We start from the raw sequence: 16,935 nt of genomic DNA, 5'->3' as shown, positions 1-16,935 counted from the left end.
GCATATCTGTTAGATTTGGTGCTGCTTCACTTTGCTTTCGCTGTCTACTGAACATCATGGAATGCTCTGCATCTTGCGAGGCAGTCTGAAACTTTCTTTTACAGTGAATAATTGTTTTATTCTGCTCACATTTTCATCACCTTTGCATGTGACACTTAATGGCACAGAAACAAGTGTTTTCTGTTGTAGGTGTATTGTCCTTCACTCACAAGATATCTGTCCACTGTGTAAGGATCATTAATGTTGCCCTGTAGTTTTCAACCCAACAAAATTCTCCAAAAATATTTTTAGACACTTATTATTGGGGATTGCTCACCTCACAGAAACTCAATTTTGTAGTGTCAGGTGCTGAACTGGAAAACCCACTCCTGTCGCCAGGTCATAATAATATGCAAAAAGGAAACCAGCAGCACACTGTGTTGAATTGCAAAAGTGCACCAAAAGAAATTTATTAAGCCCTCATCATACAAAAGGCAATGTTTCGGGCATACCCGGGCTTGATAAAGGGCCTGGTAGGCCCGAAACGTTGCATTTTTGTATGATTTGGGCTTCATAAATTTCTTTTGGTGCACTTTTGCAATTTAACACAGTGTGCTGCTGGTTTCCCTTTTGCAGAATTTTTTTAGAGGCCTGTAGAACAGTTCAACCCTTTGGTGCTACTTTTCCCAGTATGCTTGTGTGTGTTTAAACTCCCAAGTGCTTAATTAAAGCATGTGTAGTTACAGCGAAAGCGACCATTACCATTAGTTATAATATACTCTGCACAATATTTTTCTAAAATATTTTCCACGGCAGTATGTTTTTATTGCTGGTCTTTACATTTGCTTCTTTTTTTATAAACACACAGTGGCAGCAGGTTTTACTCCATTATTACACCAATTTAAAGGGCTATTCATTATATAATATAATAGTACTATTTTCTTCAGGTTTTCCTTTAAAGTCACACTGCTGTTTTGTAGCTTTATCTTCCACAATATTGCCACCATTTAACTGGACCCATAACTGGACTACAGTACTTAAATACTGAAGCAATAGTATTGATCCCCCTACTTCCACCATTAAACCCAGTTACCCCAGTCTTCACAAGAAGAACTTTAATCATCAAAGCACATACATCCAGGGCTGGATTTATGCAAGGGACACCCCAAGGCCAACGCCGAACGCTTTGCGTGCGCACCCTCCCATGGCCGCATAGTCCTAGCGATGGCCCCTGAGCGCACTCTGTTAAGTACAGGAGCACCTAGTGCTCCTTAGGATGTGGCCACCCTAGGCCCGGGCCTTTGAGGCCTTGCCACAAATCCGGCCTGCATACAGCCACTGGCAGCCGCTTGCCATTTTACTAAGTATGAATTGCGGTGCTCTTGGCATATAGTGGTGATTCATACACAGTGCGCTGGCAGTTACTCTTACTACAGATGGATGGCCAAACGTTACACTGCAATGTGAGATGCTAAAAGACTTTTGCCATAGTGTGGAAGAGTTCCTGCTTCTGTATTCCAAAGTAAAAATATTTTTGTCTGTACCATAGGTAGGTTGGTTCCCATTTCAGAGATTTAAATTAGAGTTTATGGCTGTGGGCACAAAAACTGATGGGCTCCGCTGCTCTTAACCTTGGTATTTTTGCAGGCTGAGAGAAGCAGATCGGCTCCATGCCCCTGATCAATTGGTTTGACTCTGATCCTCCTCCATGCGCGCACACACATATGAGAGGAATCCAAATGCAAGAAAGGAGGCATCTCTGGGCTGACCTCCACTACTTGCAGGCTGATCAGATTCAAACGTGACCTCCACTACTTGCAGGCTGATCAGATTCAAACGTGGATCTACTTCTCTCAGCCTGCACAAATACACAGACTGAGAGCAGCAGAGTCCTTTAGCCTATGCACCCACAGCCTAAACCCCAATTAAAATTTTGTCCAGGTGCAGTAACCCATAGCAACCTACAAGATGTTTGATTTTTAAACAGGTTGCCAGTCAATCCTAGCTGCTAGTTTGTTGCTATAGGTCAGTGATCCCCAACCAATAGCGCGTAAGCAGCATGTTGCTCTGTAACCCCTTCAATGTTGCTCCTAGTGGCCTCAAAGCATTGATTGTTTTTGAATTCCAGGCTTGGAGACAAGTTTTGGTTGTATAAAAACTAGGTGTACTGCCAAACAGAGCCTCAATGTAGGTTGACAATACACATGGGGCTACCAAATGGCCAATCACAGCACTTACTTGGCACCCCAAGATCATTTTTCATTCTAGTGTTGCTCCCCAACTCCTTTTACTTCTGAATGTTGCTCACGGGTTCAAAACGTTTGGGATCCCTGCTATAGGTGATTAGACATGTACATGATTCAGAGAAGAGAGCCAATAGTTTTCTGATAGGATGGCCAAGTGATCTGCTATGTAAGGGGTTGTTCATCTTCCAAAAATCTTTTTTTCAGTTCAGTTGTCTTCAGATTGTTCACCAGAGATACTTTTTTCAAATGCTCTATATTTTTTACCTTTTTTCCCAAAAATTTTAATTGACAGTTTCAAGTTCCTGTCGCTGGTGTTTCAGTCTGGCAGCTCAGTGATCCTGGTGCAGATTCAGAACTGTTACAGTTTGCTACATTAGTTGCTATATTTATCAACATTATCTGTGAAATATTCGCAATTAGTGTACCAATTCTAACAGCTGCCTTTGATGAAACTCTGGGATTTTGCCCAGCAAGGTCAAAGATAACAAATGTATCAACGAATGTATCTTTTAGAACCATTTTACAGAGTCCGTGACCCCGCTCCCAGAGCTGCTTTAGAAAGACATAAGAAGGTGAAAAATCAAAGATTTATTCTTCAATATTAGACAATTGGTCACAAATAGAAGTAATTGAAAAAAAGTCTATTTCTGGCGAACTATCTGAAAACAACTGAACGGAAAAAAGGTGAACAATCCCTTTATTATATATTACGTTTTGGGAAGAGGCTGGGCAAAATGAACATTAACTATATTCCACATTTATTACGCGGGAAACCACTTCAAATTCGATCTGAGAGATTGCTGTTCTCAGTATGCATTTGGTCTCTTTGTTTTCTTAATTTTTGTTTTCTTCCAGGTGGCAACAAAAATAGGTTACATTTTTATTATTGCGATTTATATTACTTCTCTTTCTATTGATAATTCACTATTAATCTCTTTGCTCTGTAAGTAAAAACTAGTGATTGGTTGGAAGAGTCTTTGACCATGTAACGAGTAGTTTAAAAGTGAAAATATTAGGTTAAATTAATTAAAAAGCACGAAAAGATGCTTCGACTGGTGATGTGCGAATCTGACCCATTTCAGTTTGCCAGAAATTTGCAAAAAGGTAAAAATGTGGCAAACTCATTGATGTCTGAGGCTTTTCTCACGTGACTTTTTTCAAACCACGCAACTTCTTTTTACTAAACATTACAGTTTATAGGAGTGGGTTGTTTGGGTTTTTCTTTGCGTTGAAACACAACAAACTATTTTGCTCATCCCTATTTTTGACTGTTAGAGCATTGCTTTAAATGCTATTTTTTCCGACTCCCAAAGCAATTTGTCAAGGTCAGTGGTTGCTGACTGGCTCACATAATGGAGGAAGTCACCCCAAGTGCCATTGCCCTAAAGTTATAGTTGAGAGAATGAGATTTTCAAGCAGAAATGTGGGTATAACTTTTTTTTTTAAATTTAAGCAAAATTCTTTCAACCATAATTTTATTTACTTTGTACATTGTTTTCAGACAATAGTAACTTTTATATTGGTGGGTCATTTGATAGAGGGAAGGCTTTTGTTTCAGTGTCAACCTGTTTTAGACATCCACACATTGTTTAAATGTAACCTGGAAATGACTTGAAGGGCAAATACTTTAAGTTTTCTATTTACCATTTTGGGGCTTTAGCGGTATAACGTAATTGCCAGGTTTCTAAAGAAATAAAGCATGTGCAGGGTTGCCTGTAAGAAATACTAGTTCTGCATGAAGTGAGGCATGCAGAGGAAACTGTGGTTAAATATTGCATTTGCACAAAGGTTTTCAAGAGGCAGCTCAATAGAAATCTATTTAGAGTAAATGCTTATTTGCCTTTTTATGACTTTCCTCTTGATGTCGTTTGCAGACAAATCCGTTTCTCTGAGTTCTATGGGTTACCTGAAATTTTTAAGTAAAAGAAATCATGACCAAAACAAAACTTTACTTATGCCAAATCGAAGGTCTTCCCAGATGTTCCTCTGCGTCACCCAGGGCGAGTGCATGCACAGTATTTGAAGTTGTTATAATATAGTGTTAGCATAATTAGATTGTGCTTAGATTTAATCATTCCGTGAATGCGGTCTGTAAGTAATAAATGCAAGGCTTTTACAATCAAAATCAAAATATCATCTTGTGTGGTAGAAGGAATTCTCATAGCATCATTTTATCAGGGTGAATGGAAAAGTGAGAGAGGGGTTTGAAATCGGAGCTTTTAGCATTTTAATTAGATGTGCAGGAGTTGATTTGTTATGCTATCTCATAAGCCAATGATAGGTTCATATATATTGACCCACAAGGAAAAGGCTACTATTGCCAAATGCAAACCTATGTGGTATTTTATATTTTTAGTTTACTCTATCAGGATCTCACCATACTGCACCAATAGGCCACTGACTTGGTGATTGGTGTTTGAATTTTCAGTATATTTTGGGCCAGGTATGGCCTACAAGTTGTTTGTAAACATGTTGCTTTTTTATGTGCATTTCCAGGACAGTCGTGTACATCCATGTGATCTATAATTGGTTGAAGGGTTTGCATTACTGAACTGCACTGTCAGAGCTATTTAAAAGCAGGTCAATATTCCCTATTGATCTTCTCATAATGCCAAGTAGTTGTTAGAATGGCATTATTGGGTAGAGTTGTTATTTTGGCCACTGGTGCAGAAATATATCATGGTGAGTGTTTGACTTTCTGTTCCTTTAAGCAGTAAATCTTCTTTTAGTATAGAAACGTTTCATTATATTCATGTATGCTGTAACTTTTGTTCAAATAAGAACTGCTCTGATTATTTAAAGGGCCAGCATTCCCAAAGCATTACAGTAAGCGGTTTGCTATGTTGCACATAATTTACAAATACATTGATTTTAAATATGCAATTGTATGTGTTTACCCTGTTCTTATCTATAGTAATAAGTCAAATCAATTGGTCTTGCTGTATTTTCTTTTTCTTTGCACAGTTTGTTCTCAATTCAGAATGACCTGTACAAAAATATTTGTGGCTCTATGCCCTGGATTCTTACTCCAGTTTCCATAATCTGTTTAGTAAAACCAGCATGGGGTCAGGTACTAAACAGAATATGCTGATTGGTGTAATATTCCAGGGCATATAACCACAAATATTTTTTACATGTTATTCTGAATTGAGAAAGTCAGTCGGATGACTAACGAAACATCTTCAAGGAAAAAGGAAATACAGCAAGTCCAGTTGATTTAATTTATTATTATATATATATATATATATACCATGACCTGGATGAAGGAGTACCTTCACAGACCCTGTTCTTGAAATAACTCTTGCTTTCTATGAAGATGCTATAGTTCAGGCTGTTGCTAAATACAAAAAAAGTTAATAGAAGATATTTATTTTCTGTTCTTAGATAAATTCAGTGACTGTTTCTTATATATTATTACAGCTGCTTTTCCAAGGCCTGAATACTTATTTTTGTACACTATTAGTTGCATTGAGTATTGATGGGACAAATATTTTGCAAAGCCACAACCTAAAGCTATGGCATTGCTTGATATATATGAACTTTGGATGTTGCTGGTTGAAAGGAATCAAAATCAGTCCGTTATGATTACATCCCCAGTATTTTCCAGTGCTCCTGAAATTGTAGTAATAGTGCATTTAATACCACAAAAAGCATATTTTGTCTAAGATTATGTTTCAGAAAGCTTAGTTATTGCTCAGAACTCGGTTCCTCTGTCAGAAGATATGTGTGACTGAATGGGGAATGCAGTTGGTCTCATTTCAGCACCTATAGAACAGGATAATTTAAAGGGAAACTGCATCCTATTTATGGTAAAGGTTATTTTCTCCAGAAATATACGAACAGGAGGACGGCACTCCGGTAAAAAGCAGGTTTTTATTGTAGAGAACTGCAAGAATACATAAACCTTACGCGTTTCGGGAACACCTTCCCTTAATCATAGGCCTATGATTAAGGGAAGGTGTTCCCGAAACGCGTAAGGTTTATGTATTCTTGCAGTTCTCTACAATAAAAACCTGCTTTTTACCGGAGTGCCGTCCTCCTGTTCGTATATTACTGTTGGCAGTGGGGACACTGCGGACTGAGCACCCGGCACTACAGAGGAACAGCTAAGTGGTGGTGAGTTGAAGCGGTCCTTTTCGTTTCTGAGAGATTATTTTCTCCAGAGATGTTTCTTAAAGGAACAGTAACACCAAAAATGAGTTTTCAAGGACAATATAAAACTGGTATATTTGCTTTGCAAACACTACAATCGTTTATTTAAACCAGCTGCTGCGCAGCCATAGGGGCAGCCATTCAAACACAGGATACACGGCAGATAACAGATGAGCTCTGTAGTATACAGTAGGATTCCTCAGAACATATCTGTTCTCTACTGTGTATGCTGTGTTTGTATGGCTGCCCCCATGGCTACACTGCAGCTAGTTTATATAAACTATAGTTGTGTTTCTGAAGCAAACACGCCAATTTTACCAGTGCAGGACAGCAGTACATTATATTGTCTTTCCTTTAAAACACGTTCATTTTTTGATGTTACTGTTTCTTTAAAAAATAGTTTTCTACATATTGTCAGGTCAAGTCAGCCAGGATAATTTGTTTCTTAAAAGGGACATGTTTATGGAGAAATTTTAGTTAAAATTAAGGATTTGATATTTCTATAAAGTAGGTGTTTTAATTAATAGTTGCAGCAATAGTTGGGAGCTGTTTATCAGCAGATAGCAACAGGAGAGCTGATATGTTTTCAGGAGAAACACCTAACTGTGTGCAAATCTTTTTCCTAGTAATGGAATGTGTTTCGTTACTGATAAGACCCCGACTACTGTACATCTGCACGTAAAACTAAAACTTAAAATGCTCAACTTGTGTTTAGTGTTTTGTAATGTGTTTTGTAATTCCCTACAGTGGGGTGTGAAACACTGGTCTCCAAAGTCTTTGCTTATTTTTTATTTATTAAAAACAATATTTAAAATCGGCTAAAAGAGTTTATCTTATGTGCTAGCTTGTGTAAGAGATCAGATCACATACATCCCAACTGTTCCGCTTTTAGAGAGACGGTCCCTCTTTTGACAGCTCAAACCACAGTCCCTTGTTTGTACTGGAACGTTCCGATTTTCTCTGCGCTGAACAGGCAGAAAAAGAAACAATGTTTCTAACTTAATTGGCTTTTGACAGAGAGCCCAGAACAGCCACAGCTGCTGATAAGATACTTTTGTAACAATTTTGAGATAAGCAAATAAGTAATTGTAACAATATAAGATAACAGGTCTCTTGGGAGAAGTTAGACTCACAGCTTAAAGGGCAAATCAACTTCATTAGCAAAACTGTAATAACTGGCAAAAAACACAGTAATATGTTCAAACTTTCATAAGCTGCCAAAAAATGAACATGGTAATTAGGGGTAAAAATGTGCGTGGTCAAAAAAAAATTTCCGCACTGCGCGCGGCAACTATTTTGTCTCTTTTTATTTCCAAAATGTTGAGAGGTATGAGATCAGTTTGGGGTGGGAAGGTTATTACCTTATACATTGTTGTGTTATTAAATATATAACTGAGCCCAAACCTTTTCTCTATGTATCTTGCTGAATGCAGTTGGTCAGCTTTAAAATACAGCTCAGTACAAGGGCAGGTCATTTTTTCTTTTTTTGTCCTTTCTATTCTTAATTTTTTAATCAAGAATTCGAATAGGGAATGGAAATAAGTTCAAATGTGAACTGTGAGCTCCTGTTAGCTGGGCTTTGTGATCATATTTTTATTTTATTTTTTGTTTGTTATACAGCAATGTAAAGTTCTGCATAGCTTGCTGGGGCTATATTTAATAAATGACGATTATGAATTGAGTTCACTTTCCTGCGTTTTCCCTGAGAGGGCTGCATCATAGCTAAAATGTTTATACTGAACATTAATGTTATAAATCTTTTATTCTCACAAGCAGTAAGAATCTAAAGCTAATGGCACACGGGTAATTTTCTCTGCTGCAGTTTATATGCCAAACCACTGTATGTGTGTGGATTGACGGACACAAGATCAGCCTGTCCGCGTACACACAGCAGATTTTTGCAGAGATTTCTGTACCAAAATTCACTCGGTGGGTGACTCGCTCTGCTGTTACGTATATGACAGTAAAGAAAACAACCTTTGTACTGTTACCCATGGAGCTAACTACATATGAGATTTTATAGGCTGGTGTTGGATCAACATAACACATACTACAAGTTGGATGTAGTTGTATGGGTCAACATATGATAGGACTAATACAAACACCTGATGGGTATATTTTACAAGAATGATCAAATCTGACCCACAAAATCTCTTGTATATTCAAGCCCTAAGTTGTCCATATGCTTTTAACAACTGTTTTATCAATCTCCTTTCAGTAAAAAAGGACATTATTTTTTTTTTTTAAATAGGTTTTTATTTATTGGTTTGTACAACAAGGTATTTGCCAATGGGCACAATACAACATACCTTCTTTATACTTGATATTGAACCATCTTTTTTGCATTATTCCAACAAAGCAGAGTGTATGAATGAGCAAAACTTTTTTTTTAACTAATAACAAATACACAACAAATGGGGGGGGGGAAGGGGCAGTGGCCGTGTAGTTTACCCAGTACACTCAGACGTTCCTGTCCTGGGTGCTATTTTATCTGTTATTTTGTGCTGTAGAAGAGTCCATGTTGTCTGCCCACGGTCCCCAGACTTTGTCAAATTTGTCTGGACAGCCTTGACTCAAATAGGTCAGCTTATAAAGTGGGAGGGCCTCATTTATCCAAGATTTCCATCTTTTCAGGGTAGGTGGGTTGGGTAGCTTCCATGACAGAATAATGTTTTTCCTAGCATAGTACAAAAGTCTCAATAGGGAGCACCTGTGCTTGTCTGGCACTATATATTCCACCAGACCCAGGAGACATGCCTCTGGTGATCGCACTTTTGGCAGGTCTAGAGTTTGTTCTATGAATGTTGTTACTTTTGCCCAAAATTTATCAATTATCGGACAGGTCCAGAAGGTATGTATGAATGTGCCCGGACTGGCTCCACATTTAAAACAAAGGTTATTTGGCATAAGGCCCATTGAGTGCAACCTCACTGGTGTGAGGTAAGTTCTGTGTATTGTATCAGTGTATCGTTACTACTAATTACTGAAGGTAAGTATGAGTGGGTGATGTCCTCCCAGTCTTCTAGGTCTAACTGCGGCATATCAGTTACCCATTTAGTGTAGCTATGTGCAAAGGGATTTCCCCTCTGCTTGTTGAGGATAGAATAGATCCAGGAGGTTAGCTTTTTCTTGACCGGTGCCCTGAGCCCTTTCTCGAGTGTTGAGAGGGATACTCTGGGGGGAGTTGGGAACTGGCTATTTGCTGCATGTCTGAGCTGGAGGTATCTGAACCACATATTTCTAAGGGAGGTTATATTCTGTTGCTAAAGTTTCGTAGGATTTAAATTTTTGGTTTTCATATAGTTGTCCCAAATATTTAATTTTGTACTTTGCCCACAGTGCTGGGTCCAGAATGGACATACGACTCATGTGGGGTTTACACCATATAGGTGTGAAGGGAGAAACAAGGTTTTGTGCCTCTATGTCATACTTGAGGGCTTTTTCCCATATCCTGGTAGCATACTTGTAGTAGAAGGGGAGCACCCCCTTTGAGTGGTCCCCCATAAGGGAACGTTAGCAAGTGATTCAATTGATCCAGCTGCCTCTGCTGATATGAAAAAGGCTGCATTGTCGGCTGGGGAGGAAAATCACCATGCTATATAAACTAACGTTGAGGCTAAGTAATACAGGAAGAAGTGTGGCATTAATAACCCACCTTTGTTTTTGGGGGCAGTTAATGTCTTGAGGCTTATGCGTGGTTGTTTATTGGCCCATATGAAAGGGCGAGTCATCAAGTCTAGTTTGGCAAACATGTAAACTGGAAGAGGGATTGGGGAATTATGGAATAGATATAATAATTTGGGCAGTACAACCATTTTTATAAAGGACATTATTTAGAGTGTTCTGGTCTTAAGCAGTATGATATTTTATAGGGATGCACCGAATCCAGGATTCGGTTCGGGATTCGGCCTTTTTCAGCAGGATTCGGATTCGGCCGAATCCTTCTGCCCAGCCGAACCGAATCCGAATCCTAATTTGCATATGCAAATTAGGGGTGGGAGGGAAATTGCATGACTTTTTGTCAGAAAACAAGGAAGTAAAAAATGTTTTCCCCTTACCACCCCTAATTTGCATATGCAAATTAGGGTTCTGATTCGGTTCGGTATTCGGCCGAATCTTTCACGAAGGATTCGGGGGTTCGGCCAAATCGAAAAAAGTGGATTCGGTGCATCCCTAATATTTTATTATTTTAAATTATTTTTTGGTAGTTGTTGAATATTTAGTGGAAAGTGGCACTGCTGTACTGAAACAGAATAAAGTATGGCAAAAAGGCTTGTAATTGCAGGTTTTTCTAATGGGGTGTTTATTAAGGGGACAGTATAAAGTCACAGTCGAAAGCTTCCTGACAACTAACATTGAAACAAATTATAATTATAAGGGTCACACAAATATAATATTAAAAATGTTTCACCAGAATATTATATGATACTAATATTTGCAAACTATCTTTTTTTTTTTTAATTGGTGAGGATATGTTATGCTTTTTGTTGGTAAGAAGTCATTCATATCTTGATGATAGTTTCAGTGTACGAATTTTTTATGTGCTTGCTTGTGAATTTTATCTTTAAACTTTATCTAAATTGGCTCACAAATAAAATCGAATCCAACGATTATTGGCCGAGGCAAGGATTGTTTGACAGCAGGCAAGTGTGAAGGCAAAAATAGAGTGATACTTCTATTGTAGTCATATTTACTAATATTACTGCTAAGACAATCTATTTAACATTTTGACAATCCGACCAATTATCCCTGATTCGAAGATATCAGTTTGTATTGTTCTCCCAACATAAACATATTACTTTTAGAACAATTGGCAACCTTGGACTGTCTGCTACATAGAAACAAAAGCAAATATATGCTTTGACTTTGTTTTCTGCAGTGTGAATTTATTTTAGAGATTATTTTATGTACGCATACTAACTCCATTGTAATTCCGCTCCTGTCAAGCTGCAGTTTTTGTTGTCTAGTAGAGCAAGGTAGTCCAACTGGAGGACTGGGTCAGATATTGCTTTTCAGGGATCTGTATAAATTTAATATATACAGTTATGTTCAGAATAATAGCAGTCCGACATCACTAAACTGATCACTGTTTTTGGTAGAAATTATATTTCTAGATGGCAAATAATTTACACGTAGGTGTGGTAGAGTAATAGAAAACCAACAGGTACCACATGTGCATGCTGGTTTTAGTGCTGGTTACAATGAGTTGTTCCAGACATTGTTCAGAAGAACATCATAATTTGATATATTTTTCTTTGTTTGATGTAGATTAGAATATGCAGTGTTCCCAATGCATTAAGCATCAAGCTATAAGGATAAGGATTATCATGATTTTGAGCTTTATTCACCTTTTTAAACACACTATTATTCTGAACATGTGTGTTTTTACACATATAATGAATATATATTTTTTGGAACCTATAAAGTACTGACACATATCCCCAGCACTTTACATTGATTCATGTCAGTCAATACCCCAGTGGATCTTACAGTCTAACGTTCCTATCACATTCACGGCAGCCAGTTAACCTGTATATTTTTGGCGTGTGGGACGATCCTGGAGTCCCTGGAGGAAAAGCACAAAGACGCAGGGAGAACATATGAACTGTATGCAGTGCTAAAGCCAGAATCTAACTCAGGTCTGTTGCAAAGTTGGACATAGTTGTCTTAGAGCAGGGGTCCTCAACTTTTTTTTACCTGTGAGCCACATTCAAATGTAAATAGAGTTGGGGAGCAACACAAGCATGAGAAAGTTCCTTGGGGTGCCAAATAAGGGCTGTGATCGGCTATTTGGTAGCCCCTATGTGGACTGGCAGCCTACAAGAGGCTCTACTTGGCACTATACTTAGTTTTTATGCAATTAAAACTTGCTTCCAAGCCTGGAATTCAAAAATAAACACCTGGTTTGAGGACATGGAGAGCAACATCCAAGGGGTTGAAGAGCAACATGTTGCTCATGAGCTACTGGTTGGGGATCACTGTCTTAGAGCATGGGAGAAGTTGCAACTACTTCACTATCTGGACCACTTCTGTTCTTAATATAAATATTTAGTATATTTTTAAAATAAATTGCTGAGCCCCAGAACTGGAGTCATAGTTGTATTTTTTTTTATGCAATGCTAACCGCCTCAGACCTAATTATTCTCCTTCTTTAGAACCTTTGCTTTTATGTGTTATTTGTTGCACTTTCAATGCTTTCCATTTTTTTTCTTTCATTCTTAATTTTGTAATTTTAGTGCTATTGCTTATGGTAATATAAAGATTCCTATCTACTTCTCTAGTGACACCAGCTGTGTATTTCAGGAAAGCTGTAATTATCAAGAAATAGAGCCGTAGCTGTAAAAACCGGTTTAAATTTGGCTTTTTATAATTCAGTTATTTAATATGAAGGTGGCATTGCAAAGCTGAGTAACACAATGCATAGGAACAGTGATAAACCAGGAGTGTTTTTTATACTAATAGCAATGCTGTATTGGTTAGTTGTAGGCCAAGTAAATGTAGACTTATTGTAAATGTGCCGTCACTATTAAAACAGCAGATTTTAGTTTATTCTTAGCTCCATTTGTTAGCCGTTATTTACAGTTACAATGTACATTTGTCATTTAAAAGCATGTGCATTATTTGTTGTGTATATTTCACTTCGACCATCCCTGCTGAATGGCTGCCATTAAAGGGGACCTGTCACCCTAAGAAATAATTTCTTATTTCTATGAAACAAACCTACATCATTTTGACTTTACTTTCAGGAAGCCATTCTCTTGCTTGAAGAATTTAATTGGCAGCATAGCCCTGGCTTAAAATAGCTTTGTAGATATGACTAAGCTGACATTGGGATCTGTAGGCAGTCTGCCAGGAAAATCTCACATGAAGGCTTTAAATACTGTTTTCTGGTCAATATAGTAAATATTGAAAAATTCAGCTGTGAATCCTTGGAATGGCCTTGTACACCATGCAGGCAGTGAATCCCTTTTTAGTCTGAGAAAATGTCCTTGTTCCCTAATTCTGTGTTACACAAATGGATGATTTGTGATGATGAAATTCATTTAGATCTGATTTAAAAGAACATTAACACAAAAATGATAATCTTAAAAAACAATTTATAATGTACTGGCAAAAACATTTTGTTGGCTTCAAAACGACTACTATAGTTTATATAAATAAGCTGCTGTGTAGCCATGGTGGCTACCATTCACAGGAGAAAAGACTGAGGTTTACATAGCAGATAACATTAACTCTGTAGCATACAATGGGAACTTTTCAATTTTCTACTATTTTAACTGTGCCTTTTCTCTTTTTTTCAAACTGAATGGCTGCCCCCATGGTTGCACAGAAGCTTGTTTTATATAAGCTATAGAAGTATTTCTGAAGCAAACACGTCCGTTTTACCAGTGCAGGGCAACAGTACATTATATTTTAATTACCTTAAAAAAACTTTAAATTTTTTGGTATTACTGTTCCTTTAAAAGAAAAAAATGTGCAAGGCTCGGTATTAGGGCCAATGCATCACTTCATTCTTCTGAAGTTGGGTGACATCTCCCCTTCGGCCACTGGCTAAGAGTCCAGTGTAAAATACAAGAAAGTAAAATGCTTCTTAGGTTTATTCCTTTTAAGGGTGAAGACACTAGTAGCAGCTACTTATCACAGCTACAAAATAGACAATAGTGATTATTAGCTTTGCTAAGATGCTACATGTATTTTAGCAGTAGGAATTCTCGGTATTGTCTATGACAGGGCATTGTGTAGCCACACAAAGTAAATGCTAACAGTAGCAATTCACTATTGTCTATTTTGTAGCGATGACATGTAGCTGCTACTAGTAGTTCTGTGTGTCTTCACCCTAAATGCTGAACATTGCAACTTTGCAGAGATGGCCTCGTTCATATATAAATACTCAACATTTTTCCACTCTCCTTACTACAGTTCAGCAACAATAAATATGGTTGACAACTTTAGGTTATATTTCCATGCAAATGTGTAGAATTGTTTAATGCATTAAATGCTAAATATCATGTCCTATATTATACTAACACTAAGATTCCATTCCAAGATAATGCTGTGCCATACGAAATATTGAAGGAGAGCAGCTGCTAGAGGGTATAGGTTAAAAATCCCAAACCTGTATGTGCATAATTTTTATTTGTAAGAACATTCTTCATAAAGGATTCAGCCAAATACCAAACGGACTGCAGCATAGAATTTCCTCAGTCAAGTGATCTAAAGTCCTGTGATTTTTTTTTTTTAATGTTTTGATTTGGTCATTGGAGCACTTTAATTTGACCACATGCTGCAGAAAGAAAAAAGAAACTTGGATTTGACCAGATCTGGGATTCCGTGCATCCCTAGTTTAAATCATAATATCGAATGTTGCCATGTAGGTACATTTTTGGAGAAACTGGAAGACAATTATTGATATAAAATGTAAGAACCAAAGCTTGATGCACACAAGTAAAAAAAAAAAAAAAAAAAAAAAAAAAAAAAAAAAAAAAGGGCCATATTGGTGACAATAGCATACCTCCCAACATTCTGTAAAAAAAAGTTGGCATGCATAGTGCGGCAAATCTGTTTTTGACTATACCCATTGTGTGGCCACACCCCTATTTACCATATTCATTTTACTAAATTTGGCAGGTTATGAAAGTTTGAACACATTTCTGTTTTTTTTTCAGTTATTACAGTTTTGCTAATGAAGGTGAATTGCCCTTTAAGCTGTGAGTCAAACTTTTCCCAAGGGACCTTATATCTTACATTGTTACAATTACTTATTTGCTTATCTCGAAATTGTTACAAAAGTATCTTATCTAATGCTATGGCTGGCTTTTGGCAGAGCCCAGAACAATTAAGTTAGAAACTTTGTTTCTTTTTCTGGCTGTTCAGTGCAGAGAAAAACAGGACTTTTCGGTTCAAATGAGGGACTGCAGGTTGAGCTGTCAAAAGAGGGACTGTCCCTCTAAAAATGGGACAGTTGGGAGGTATGCAATAGAAATTCCTGTTAACGTATGTTTACTTGCTTGTTATCCTGAAACTGCAAATTTCTAAATTCAAATTATTCGTTTAGTTTGCTGTTTATACCCGTGAATTACTTCAGTCAGAGATTTTACAGCTTTTGTGCTACAAAGTCAGTCTAGAAAACATATACTTTATACGTAAGACTTTCAGTAGCTGCCTAAAGTTACTTATGTTGACATCCCTGCAGCTCTTTCTATTCTTGGTAAGCCAGTTCCTGTCCCTGTGCCCAGTGTTCTTGAAGATACTTAGGGGCCGATTCACTAAGGGTCGAATATCGAGGGTTAATTAACTCTCGATATTCGACTAGGAATTAAAATCCTTAGACTTCGAATATTGAAGTCGAAAGGATTTAGTGCAGATAGTTAGATCGAACGACAGAAGGATAATTCCTTCGATTGAACGATTAAATCCTTCGGATCGAACGATTCGAAGGATTTAAATCCAACGATCGAAGGAATATCCTTCGATCAAAAAAAGTTAGCCAAGCCTATGGGGACCTTCCCCATAGGCTAACATTGACTTTGGTAGCTTTTAGATGGCGAACTAGGGGGTCGAAGTTTTTTTTTAAAGAGACAGTACTTCGACTATCGTATGGTCGAATAGTCGAACGATTTTTACTTTGAATCCTTCGATTCGAAGTCGTGGTGGAAGTAGCCCATTTAATGGTTGAAGTAGCCCAAAAAAAACGTCGAAATTCGACGTTTTTTAACTTCGAATCCTTCACTCGAAGTTAGTGAATCGGCCCCTTAGTGGCTCTGGAGTGCCTACAGTCTTTGGAGTCTGGGAAAGATTACGTCTTAATCCTGATAAAGGAACAGTAACACCAAAAAATGAAAGTGTTTGATAATATACTATACTTTTGCTCTGCACTGGTAAAACTGGTGGTTTTGGTTCAGAAACTATTGTTTATATAAACAAGCTGCTCTGTAATCACGGGGGCAGCCATTGAAACTACACTGTAGATAACTTATACATACGTTCTCAAGAATCCCATTGTATACTTCAGAGCTTATCTGTTATCTGCTGTGTATCCTGTGCCTTTTCTCAGCTTTGAATGACTGTCCCCATGGCTACACAGCAGCTTGCTTGTATAAACTATAATTTTTCTGAAACAAATACCTCTGTTTTACCAATGCAGCACAATAAGCACATTATATTTTCATTACTTTAATACGCTTTTATTTTTTTGGTGTTACTGTTCCTTTAAATTGAGGAGACTCTTCTAATGTTTGAACATTTTACAAATCTAAATTGCAAGTTAATTTAAGCAAGTTGTTCACCTAGAAATTACCTTTAAGCTTGACATAGGCTGCTTTTACAGTTTTAGTGATATCATACCCTGAAGTTTATGGAAGTTGGGGATTATAAAAATGTTTTGCATTGCCTTGTCCAGCATGTGGGTCTACTACATTTCTGCTTTTCTTCAGCTGTCCATTTAGAAATTTGAAATGATCTGTGGTGATTAGGGCCCCAGTAACTAGCTGTCTGTCAGGTTTCAATAGCAGGTTGGAAGATGGATAGGAGAAGGCATCAAAAGATAACTCATTAACCA

At 37.5% G+C, this 16,935-nt stretch overlaps 1 protein-coding gene across 3 annotated transcripts in view; it reads left to right on the top strand.

The window, feature by feature from the left end:
• Positions 1–16,935, top strand: part of LOC108709791 (TSC22 domain family protein 1) — a 54,332-nt gene that overhangs the window by 3,819 nt on the left and 33,578 nt on the right. The gene's annotated exons all lie outside the window — the stretch shown is intronic.

The sequence above is a fragment of the Xenopus laevis genome, chromosome 2S (genome assembly GCF_017654675.1).
Source record: "Xenopus laevis strain J_2021 chromosome 2S, Xenopus_laevis_v10.1, whole genome shotgun sequence".
Taxonomy (NCBI): Eukaryota; Metazoa; Chordata; class Amphibia; order Anura; family Pipidae; genus Xenopus; species Xenopus laevis.
Note: the sequence above shows the minus strand (reverse complement) of the source record. Positions and strands in the feature narration are given on the sequence as shown.